Below are 12,136 nucleotides of genomic sequence, written 5' to 3' on the forward strand. Positions count from 1 at the left end.
GTTTGTGAATAATAGTGATATAGTTTAAGTTAATATTTTATGGGATTTTGGAGAAGGAGGGAGAAAAAGTTGAATTAAAAAAAATTATAAAGTCAAAATATTGTTAGAATATAGTTTTATAATATTATTTTTGTTTGGAGATTTGAAAAAGTTGAATTATTTTTTATTTTTTGTTTGAAAATTTGAAAAAATTGTAATGATTAGTTTGAAAATATTTGTATTTGAGTATGTTTGGGAAGGAAATGAGATGAGATGAGATGAGAATTTTGGGTTGATTTTTTTTTTTTTCTTCAAAACAAACCCTCAAGCCTGTTTGACTAAGTGGGATACTACAAATTACTTTAGCCTCCTCCTCACTAAGAGTTTCCTTCACTAGTTCTACATTCCACCTTCCACAATCCCTACCAATCAATTCCACCACTTTGGCATTTGCATTGAGATTTTTAACTGGGAATTCGATTCTATGAGAGGATTGTCTTGGGATCCATTTATCACCCAAATCTTTATACTAAATCTATTTCCCACCCTCCAGACAACCCCTCCTTTAATAGGTCTAGAGATCCCCACAAGCTTTTCTAGATCATTGAAAGGCTATTACCCCATTTTGCATCTAGCACATCAGTGTGCTTAAGATACTTATCTTTTAGAATCAATACAGCAATAGAGTCAAGTTTAGTCAGTACTCTCTAGCATTGCTTTGCTACAAGAGTTTTGTTAAAGCTCTCTAGTTCTCTAAATCTCAATCCCCCAACAGTTAACTCCAATAAAAAAGCCAATGGCAACCTTCTAGCACCATGTTCTTGTCTTCTTGATTCACAAAGGTTATCACAAAGCAGTTTACCCCAATCTCGTGGAATACCATCGGTTTATTCACTCTCCAAATCTTCTCCATCATTGACTTGATGATATCTCATCCAATTGTCCGCTCCGAACAGATTTTCTCTACCAAGCGTCTCTCCCCTTTCCTCTTCAATACCTCCTATTCTCTTAATTAAACCTCTATCGATTTGGTTTCTTCTTCACTCTGCTTCAACCGATCCCAAATCTCTTCTAATTCTTCCATTGTCCCCTCCTCCGACCACCGTAGTGAACATATATTCCTTCTCCCTGCTTCCAAGAAGTAGGGATGGACTAAAGAACTTCACCTCTATCGCTTCCTAGAGAGCGGTAGAGAGAATACTTTTTATTAGTGGTAGGAGCTTCGTAAATATAGACTAGAGAGTATCTATATTTAGCAACACAATCAGAAAGCAAACTATGCACTATAGCTCCATTGCTCTGGCTTATACTATTTTGCTCGCTACTAATACTGAATTCCAAGTCAAGTTCTAATATTTTTAAGTATTTTTGGTAACAACTTGACATATATATAGAGGTTTGACGATGGAGCTATATCATGGGTTTCTTTCTCCGTAAAAGGTACACATCTCTTTGCATTTGAGTATTTAGAGGTTGGTTCTTAAAGCTGTCTTTGCTTGCTTGCTTTGATGCCCACTTGCAAGAAGACAATGTTTTTGCTAATTCGAACTGTTCGAACTGAAGGGTGATATAAAAAAATAAAAATAGTCTTTTTGTGGCATTATATTCTTAATTAGCACATTCATAGTTAGAAGCTCCAGCTTTGCATAAAAATTGAATCTTGTTTCGTTTCTCCATTATTTTTCCGTTTGAATTTTAGAAGGCGATCTTATTTCTGATTCTACAGCATTATAACTGGATTTGAAGTTGAAAAAAAAAAAAAAACCATTTATTCTGTGTCTTATATATTGGTATTGAATTTTCTCCAATTTTTTTTTAGCTTTAATTTCTTGGAAGTTGCAGGCTCCTAAGCTGCAGGTATGTATCATTGCTTTATATTTTCATTGGGACAATGCAAGGGGACCGAGAATGATGCCCCTGCATTGTACCGAAGTGCAAATGATTTTTTTTTTCTTTTCTTTAGATTGTTTTTTAAATATCTTTGAATATTTTAAAAAAAATAAAAAAATATTAATTCACTAATAATCACTTTCTTAACCATTAAATAAAAAATATATATAAATAAAAAAATAAAACTCTTTCAATTTTTTTGATAAGCTTCCTCGGTGTAAGTAGTATTTTCCATTTTCATTGTTTGCAAAGGAAACTGTAACAGCACATTGTTCAGAACTTTTCTTAAATATTGTGTTAGCCTAGTTGGACAAAGTTTATGCTTTACAAAAACACCCATTTTGGTAAGCAACCCATGAAACTGAATATAGTAACTTAATGTATTTGGGATAGAAAAATTCGTAATTTAATGTCAGTGTAAGAAGCAAATCCAAGTGTAAGTTTTGTATTGCATTTTTGTTTAACTTCTCTTCACATTTCCTGACATAGATCAGTGCTTTAATTTCTCACTGACCAGCGTTTGTATATAGGAAAATCATGCTGTTATTGTTTAGGGCAATAAAAGCAGAGCTAGAGAGTGATTAAAATTTTCTTTTTTTACTTGTAATGTGTTTAGCTATTTGTATCAATTTTTGTATCCAAAGTTTTCTTTGAAGATCAAATAATAGATATTTCTTAAGTGAATTTCCTATTGGTGGCATCGGGATTAATTCCTAGACTCCTACTTCGGCTCCCCATAAGCCCAATACTGGGTGGGGCTTTCGAAGACAATGTCCTAACTATGATTTGCAATTTTGCACCCTTTATAAGACCAATGTCAGGTTCAAAATCTCAATTTATTTTAATTTATTTCAAATTAATTATTAATAAAATTTATTATTTTTTAAATTTTTTATAAAAAATTTAAATTTATTTCAACATATTTCATACATTTCAGTTTAAAAAATTAAATCAATTTTAACTTAAAAATATTAAACACATCTCAATAAGACCCAAAAAATATACTATTCACAACTCAACTCATCTTAATATCCTAAAATCTTATCACTTCTATCAATCAAGTTTGACAAAATCTCATCTGTTGACTGCAAAAACAAGCACAAGTTTGAAACTATAACCACTTTCGAGAGAGAGAGAGAAAAAAAAGGGAAATATTTAAATTGAAGATCACCAACAAAGAGACAATACAACTTCTTTCACAATTTGATGTTGTGGTTAAGTAATTCTCATATATATGGTTTTAGCAGTACAAGAAATACAACTCATTCTTCACTTGGGGTAGTATTAATGTCTTATAAAGAGTTGTGGTTTAACGTGCAATGGTAGGTCTCAAGCACGCAGTTGAAAAGTGATAAATTTTACTACAGTACGTAATTATGTAAAATTAAAATTAACTTTAATGAAACGGAAAACTTACAAAGTACTACATAGTTTACCCATACCTGAATTGAATCCAATGGCATTTTCTAGAAGGGAGCGGCTCCACCGTACCGTTGGGAGTACCGCTTAGTAGTTTTTTTTATTTTTAATTTATTTTTAATATTTTTTTATCATTTTTTTAATTATTAAGTAAAAAAAATATATCAACATATTTAAAATCATTTCTTAAAAAAAAAAAAAAAAACCAGCATTGTACCGTAGCGGTACACATGGGCTGCAGAGAGATACACATGTTTTGGTTATTATCTTTTGTCATATATATATAGGGGCCCTGACAATATTGACTTGGAACCGTCTAAGATGGTGGCCTTCCAAAAGAGAGAAAGCGAATTAAACTTGCAAATCTGGGGGATAAGAATGTATTATAGCACTGGCATTTGGATTCATCAGATTTATTTTTAAAATTTGATGAAAAGTATAAATTTTCTATAAATTTAAAATTTTTATATTTATAATTTTATATTAAATTAGTCATTAGATTTATCAAAATAATAATATAATATTATTTTTTAATAATAATATTTTTAATTCTTTTCATATTTTGTAATATTTATACTAACCATACGTACATTAATAATTTAATTTAGTACTTAAATAATTTATTCTCAACTAATTTAGAATAAAATAAAATAAAACTATTGCCTATTAAAATTAGAATAAAATATTAGTTTGAAGGTAGAATAGTAGACCTTCAAATTTAAAAAAAGAGCAACAAATACTGTAACTTAAATCTTCCCAAAAACCCATTTGATAAATCCAATGCATATTCATTTTAAATTTAAAGGTGCATTAGCTTTTGATGAAGCCAATGCTAATGCTCTTAGCTATTGAGGCTTAAGTAGGAAAATAGCCATTTAAATAATTGTTATTTTGTGAGGTTAATATATATAATTATTTAAAATATTTTATATTAATAAATAATAATAAGATTATGAATGATAAAATGTAATTTGTAGATAAATTTAACTAATTGATACTAATAATATATTAAAAAAAATTAAACTTTTGTCTATCATAGCTGTTAATTAAATTGGCAGCTGAATTAAAAAAGAATATAATAAGTTGTTTTCCCTCGACCCGCTCTCTCTCCCTTCTCCCTCTAAACCCTTCTCCCAAACTCTCTGCATTTCGACCGGGGGGGGAGCCGAGCCATTGTCTTCCCTCCCCCTACCCCTTTTCTTTGTTTGCTCTTCATCGTTTTTTCTTTTCCGTTCGTTTTTTCTGTTTTTTCATTTTTGTAGCTTGTGTTTTCAGGCAAATAAGGGGGAGTGCCGACCGGGAAGCCTTCTAACTGCCGTCTGCCAACACGTGCCCCGCCAGGATGCTCGCCAGCCGCTGATCTTCAAGTCTACCGAACGGAGTGGTGCGTAGCCCGCACGCGCAGGACGAAATCTCGGACGCTCCAGAGCGTGGCCGCCACACGCCTCCGGGACAGCTACCGACTGCGAAAAGGACACTCCGACCGTTGGCTCTCCTCCAGTTCCTCCTGCACCACAGTCTCCTCTTTTGTGTTTTCCGTTCAGTTGTTTTCAGTGGTTCTGTTGGTGTATTGTATTTAGTTGTATTTTCACTGCCTCTGCGGCAGTGTTTTGTGTTGGTTTGTACGTTTGGTTTTTCTTGTATTTTCAGTTTTAGTTTGTTTTAGGTAGTAGCAGGAAACAGTCTCTAGGACCAAGGGTCCGTAGAGTTTTGTACTCCACTCCATAGGAGGGGGAGTTGTGTGGACTGTCTTAGACAGTAGTCCGTCTAAGACAGGTTTAAGTCTCTCAGACGTGTAGTCTGGAGGCCTGTCTCTCAGACTGTTAGTTTGAAGACATTGGACAAGACCCTGTCAGCTGCAAAGAAATTTGTGGGCTGGAGAGCGAGAAATGGTTAGTTTTGATTTGTATTTTACAGGTCAAAAATTGTAATTGTCCGATTATGAATGGAACAGTGTTTCCCCTTTCAAAAAAAAATAAAAAATTGGCAGTTGAATTTCCAAATGGAAAGTAATAGATCTCACTGTGCCATTTTGGCATTTGTATCAAGGTTGGGCAAATTATATTATAAAAAATAACTTAATAAATTTACATGTTTTGATGTGATACGATCAAATATATTTTACAATAGAAAAATTTTATTTATCATTCATTTTTTGATCATCCTATTATCATCTCATGATGTAGTAGTAGATGATAAGTTCATAAGTGAAATATAATAAATAATCTCCAATCATCTAATATTACATCATGAGATGATGAGAAGATGATGAGAATTAAAATGATGAGTAATATTATTCTTTACAATAAAATGAGTTTTATAAACTGACATACCACGTCATGTTAAGTTATTTTATGAGTTCATTTTTATGAATATTTTTTCTGAATTAAATATTTCTCTTTAATCTATTTCTATTATTCTCAAGTTTCCGGAATGCTTGATTATGGATCGTGCGGCCAACGATTTTGCAAGATGTAGGTGAATAAAAAATAAGCTTTAGCATGCCAAGGTCATGTTTCCATCTCAAACTACCCGATTACGTTATGAGAACAATCACTATAAGAAAATACGTCTTTTTCAGCGCCACTAATAGTCGCAAATAACCCCAAAAAACGCTGGAAATAATTATTCACAGCGTTTTTTGATACGTCGGATGTTAGTCGCATTTGTATACTCACTTATAAATTAAACTAGCGATAGACCAAAAACGCTACAAATATTCCACTATTTACAGCGTTTTCTCACGTTGCAAATAACACAAAATTCGCTGCAAATAAACTGGATTATTTACAGCGCTGTCAAGCAACGCTGCCACTATCAGGACATTATTAATAGCGTTTTAAAATTACGCTTCAAATAAGTTTATTAACAGCGCTATAAAACGCTGTAAAAGACTATTAGAACGCTGCAAATATTCGTTTATTATTGGTAGCATTTTAATATAACGTTGAGAATATTTTTTTTAGCAGCGTTTGTAACGGCTGCAAAATCTAATAACAGGGTAGCCAACATATTAGTCCCAGCGGGATGTAAAACACTGCAAATAATATTCTAAGCCAGATTTTTGTCCCAGCGCCTCATTCAATGCCGAGAATGAGGTAGTTTTTAGACATACCCAGTACGTAATTGTTACGTACTGTTTGGTACCTAATTCAATCCAACTCAGACCACAATCCAAGATAGAAGCATATTTGCCTTTTAACAACCATAACATTTTCAATATAATAAAAATTCAGAAATCTAATACAACATTGTTACAATCTTTTAGTAATCAATACATTAGCTTGGTGCATTAATGGAAGGGAATTTTAACTACTATGTTTCGAAGTCTAGCTAAGAGGAAATACATGTGTAAATTTCAAGTTCTCTCCATAAATACAGCCCAATACAGCAGGTTTAGGTGTTCATGGAACTGGAGATCATGAAGCTTCTACCCCGAGAGCTGCTGGAACATCTACAACACCCCCCATGTGAGACACCATAGGTTACGTAGCCCTTCAATGTTAGTTGTTGCAATCAAAGATCCAGCTGCAAATGTACAAAATTAATTTCATGCTTCAGCTCTTTGGCATTCCCAGCCTCTGCATATGATAAATATCCACTTGAAACAAAGTCTGGATCTTCTGACAGCAGTACACCAATGTATTCTACATGGGTTACACATAGATCTACTTATCTGCATATAATATATATATATATATCAAACATAACATGAAATTCTACTTTGCATTTAAGACCAAAAATAAAAACATCTAGACTCTATATATATACACATTTCAAACTCATTAATAAATGTCCAAACAGATTGGATTATGCTTGAACTGACAATAGAGTTTAGAGATGGAAGAGTTTAATGCATGAGGTGATGGAGGATTGATTGAACAGGACATTGAGGCTTTTAAGCTGCTGCATACAGGTCATTTAAACGAGTAATTGAGTCTTCTCAGCAGCTTGTATACTAGAGATCAACAATTTCAACTACACCAAACGTGAAGATTACCTAATCACTGGCTGCATGGGCCTAATTTTGGTATCCTCATTCTCTTGTATGTCTTTTGTAGAATTTTGGTAGGTTTTACTTGCATATGGCTGTAGCAGGGTAAAAATGTTAGATAAACTAACTTTTCTTGCCATTTATTCCTGAATCCCAACTCTTTTGATTTCTTTTTCTTGCACATGGTTATATTTAATGTTCCTTCAAGTGGTCTACCAAAGAAAATCCTGGAAGCTTAACACTTAATGGGCTACAATCTAGTGATAAAGAGAACACAGAAAGAATATTCTTTAAGGCCTTCTGCTGCTCTTGTACCAGAGGTTCAAAACGTTGCAGAATTTCTAGTTCATTTAAAAAAAAATGTCTAGCTCTCATTTCTTTCTCTCTGGATGATTTACTGATTTGAGATCAAAGCAATTCATGTCAACTATATCTAGAATACTATATCATGTTATCCAGGCAAGTAGACCCATCATGTCAACTATGAAAATGCCAATTATCAACAATATCTAGTTGTGTTTATCCTATCAAACACCATAATTAGTAACTGAGCGGAGAAGAAATTCCATAAAAACAACCCATTTTATATGCACAACTTCCTTTAGTTTCAGCATTATAAGCGTGGGTAAATAACCACCCCAATAAATTCCCCAATGACCTGAACTGTGAGAAAACACCAAGTTCAGCCCCAAAAATCGACATCTACAAGAATCGACCTGAGATCAATGATAATTTGGACTAGATCAGCAATCTTTTCTAGTATATTCATAACATACCATAGACCAATACATGAGGCTAATAACAAGTGTAGATGTTTGAGAAATGAAACTTTTCCTTTCCTTTCCATTACATGTAGCAACATGTGGTTTAACATATTAAATGTTTATTGATGTGGCCTGTTACTAATGATGTTATCATGGTGTTTTTTTATTTATCCTTCATTTATTCTTGTAACGTAGGTATCTTTTGGTAAAATCCGTTGCGCATATAAGTCCTATAAGCAAAAGTTAGGTTCTACACAATTCCTCAATTTTGCTTCCATAATTTTCCCCAAAAATCTGAAAAACGTTCTAAGATAGGTGCATAAATGCAGTAATCACAATACTAACCCTACATGAACCTTTGAAGGGAAATACATTTTTGTTTCATACGTGAAATTATCGTATATCGAAAATCCATCATACTAGTGTTTTCCACACAATTATAATCAATGCCACCTAAAAGCTAAGGTTAGTCAATTAAAATATAAGTCATCCAAATCTGCTCACGTGTTGGATGCATAATTAGTGGGTGGAAGAAAAGACGGGGAATGAAGACATCACCTGAAATTCAGCTTCCTCTTTTGATGTAGTTTGCAGTTCAGGCATCCTCTATTTTGACACTCATCACACAGGCCCACATCTTACCAATCTACTTTTCCAAGCATGCCAATCATAGTACAATGGCATTGCAATAAATTCCCCGTCCCATTCAAACCTTTACATGGTTGGTCAAATGCATATCCTGTACATGAGTTTGTCAAGCCCAACAGAAATATTACCATTAGTTTTTAAAGTCTTCAATAAGTAGTAAGTGACTTATTAGCTAGCAACTACAATATGTTTAAATTTATAAAGATAATGGTGGCTTAGAGGTTTACCTTTATGATATTACCACATTGCATAATATCATGGATTGTTGGTTGCCCAAACTGAGCATATGAAAATTTAAGGATACCTCACATGGCACAAAAAATAGTTTTACCCAACCCAGCTTGCTCCCACAAAACATATACATATAGCCTTCCATTGGATATATATATCTTGTCAATATATAACACCATCAGCACAACAAAAAATGCACCCAAAAAGCCACAAAAAACCTTCCCTCGTCTTCTCACATGTCCCCACTCATTGAGTCTCTCGCTGAGACTCACTGAGCGAGGTCGGGTTAGCAGCGAAGAAAGCCCTCAATAAGTGGTCAGTTTCCGCTTGTCTCTCCAACAGAAGCTGCATGTTTGCCTTCATTGCCTCCATCTCACTCTTGGATGATTCAGCCTCCTTCTTATGTTTCTCAATCAAATCTAGGTACTCTTTCTCTCGTGCCAATGTGCGTTGTCTCATAGACTCTGGGATTATCATCTCTCCCAATCCTCTTGCATAGCCTGGTCTATGACCAAGTACTTCTCTGAAGACACCCACTATCCTTTCGTCAGTTCGTTGCTCTGGTTCTAGAGTATCCAACTTCGAAACCATGTCCTTCTGAAATACAACATTATAAATCCATTAACTACAATGATGTGTAGTTAAGTTAGCATTTTTTTGCACAATCAAAAAACAATAATAACAAGCAATTATGTTAGGCAAATTTAGAAATTCTACGAATTTACTCACATATTTGTCTTCGGTGGCTGGTGTTAAAAAGTTATTTTTCTTCTTTGACCAATGGGTTTCCTTGAAGAAGTCTACCATATTCGCCGATTCAGCCCTCTACCAAATGTGTGTGTAATGTGGCATGGTATAACACACAGTCAGGAAAGAGTCGTCGACATATCACCACACCGGGATTGGTAGCTTAATCCCAGTATTTATTAGAATAACAAATAAATGCTATACGTTTCAATAGGGACAAGATGCTTTGTCCCTATATGAAAATAATTTACTACAGAATAGAAGTAAAGCAAGTGTAATAGCCTAAACCTAGTACCTTCTCTTCAAGAATCCGCACAAAGGATTTGCGACCTGCTGTGTGGTTAATAACCAGCCTCTTCCTACTCTCCCGATTTTTAGTAGATAATTTCTGCCATGAAATAACCATTAAATTAAAACAATTTTCACACATATGTTGAGTAACATCCAATCAATGTTGTGATACATTAACTAACTGAATAATAAGTTTGTATTGACCACCCTTGATGCATACCTTGAAGGCCTCACTACCCCATCTACCACATAGCTTCACCCAAACAAGGGGGCTGACCAAAACTGTGCCATTAGCCAATGCTTCGTCATGGCTGGCATATGATAAATATATCCTATGCAATTCATGGTGGAAAGCATTAAATCGCTTCCAAAGTTGTTTCGTTACAGTCAATCGATGGTTCTCCAATTCCCAATCAAGTTCAAAATCCCCGTCATATATAATCAAATGTATTTGGTTTAATCAATTATACTACGACCACTTGAAACCTACCATCATTAAAGTGGAAAAGTCTTACCCGAACACGATCGATTAACTCATCCTTATGTGCTTGGGGTACATCGCTCCACCTTGCATAACTCATGTCACAATGATGTTTGACTATCCATGTTAATCGTGTTGTAAACATGTTGGCATTTGAGCAGCATGGTGCTGTTTCTCCATTATTTATCTTCAATAGCACCTTTCCATGCTTCCGCAATTTTTCAAATTCAGTGCACTTAGCTGGGCCACGTCCACGTCTCCTCTGAGCCTGGTTTGGTACAGGCTCAATGGGAATGTCCTCACCTGTAAGTTCATAAATAACATCAAATGTATATGGTTACATTATCTGATGTGGTATAAAACTGAGCACCATGGAGCAGGATAAAATAAGTCATTACAGTTAATAAAATTGGTTATGTGAGCATTACCGATCTGAACTCCTGCAGGCTCTGCCTCTCTATCATGTGAGGTCACTTGAGCTGGCTCCGTGGGGACGTCCACACCTGTGGAGCAGGATCATAACAATAATGTCATACAGGTTCTGATGGAATTTACAAATATATTGTAACACCATTTTTGTGTAAATGGTTAAGAATATACATAAAAAAAACAGCCAGCATATGTGGACTGTACCAATTTCAACTCTTGCAGGCTCTGCCTCTATATTGGGTGCGCTCACTCTGTTAGGCTCTGTTGGGGCATCCACACCTGTATCACATAATAGTGTTAATATGCAGTCAGGGTGAATTGGAATTTACAAATATATAGAACTGCATGATATGTATATTGAGAACTCATCAAAAAAATCATAAACATGTTAACTATACCACTCTGAACTCTATTTGTCTCTGACCTTATACTGGGTGAGGTGACTCTGTTAGGCTCTACCTCCAGTGTTGTGGTCGCACATGGTGGCTCCCATGGATGGCTTGGGGGTTGGGTAGAGTCATCCAAGCTGGCCTCATCGACATTATCAGGACTATGATATGAACTAATTCGAGCACCTCATGGCCGGCGGGCTCGGCATGAGTAAGGTGCCATTCTTCTACCACGGAATCCTCGGCCTCTGGGCCGACCTCGGCCACTATATCCCACTGGCGCGCCTGCATTGATAAGGAGATATCATTTGTGTTAGGATCATAATTTACAAAAATCAATATAAAGCGAAAAAAGTGTTTGAATATGAACCTGAGCCGTTCATGCTCCTTGAGTGTGAATTCCTTGAGATGGGATTGCAACAGATTCTTTTAGAACATTATGCGCATATGTGAACCCTTCTTCACCCGACCTGAGATCATAATTAAATTAGTCTCTCATCTCTAACCTCAAGTGTAGTTTACAAATATAAGTGCACACTCCAATTTGCATAATGCATTAAACTAATAAGAATTGTCGAGTATCGAAATACTGTGTATCTTTTGGTAAGATATGAGAATTGACCTAATATCATTATGTTGTCAGTTGGTTATTCTGAGTCAGACTCTTCCTCGGTGGATGGGTCATCATCATCTGAATATTCCCAATCACCATAAGCATCTCCAGAACCAGATGGAGCCATAGCATCATCAATAAAATCTCCCAAAATTCTGCTATTACCACCCGACTCCATCTGGTCTCGTGGCTCAATAAGGGAAGGTTCTATATCAGTCCTACTAAGTGGAGTTGACACTGGACATGCATCACAATGCAAAA

General features: G+C 35.0%; 1 long non-coding RNA gene across 1 annotated transcript; it reads right to left on the minus strand.

Annotated features, from left to right (window-relative positions):
* Positions 1-9,462: 9,462 nt before the first annotated feature.
* On the minus strand, positions 9,463-10,043 carry LOC122302190. The gene is made up of 3 exons (XR_006240396.1): positions 9,968-10,043; positions 9,655-9,750; positions 9,463-9,522 (listed from the first exon to the last, which is right to left on the minus strand). It is a non-coding gene; the product is annotated as an uncharacterized LOC122302190 (long non-coding RNA).
* Between the last annotated feature and the right edge of the window lie 2,093 nt (positions 10,044-12,136).

The sequence above is a fragment of the Carya illinoinensis genome, chromosome 1, assembly GCF_018687715.1.
Source record: "Carya illinoinensis cultivar Pawnee chromosome 1, C.illinoinensisPawnee_v1, whole genome shotgun sequence".
NCBI classification, from domain to species: domain Eukaryota; kingdom Viridiplantae; phylum Streptophyta; class Magnoliopsida; order Fagales; family Juglandaceae; genus Carya; species Carya illinoinensis.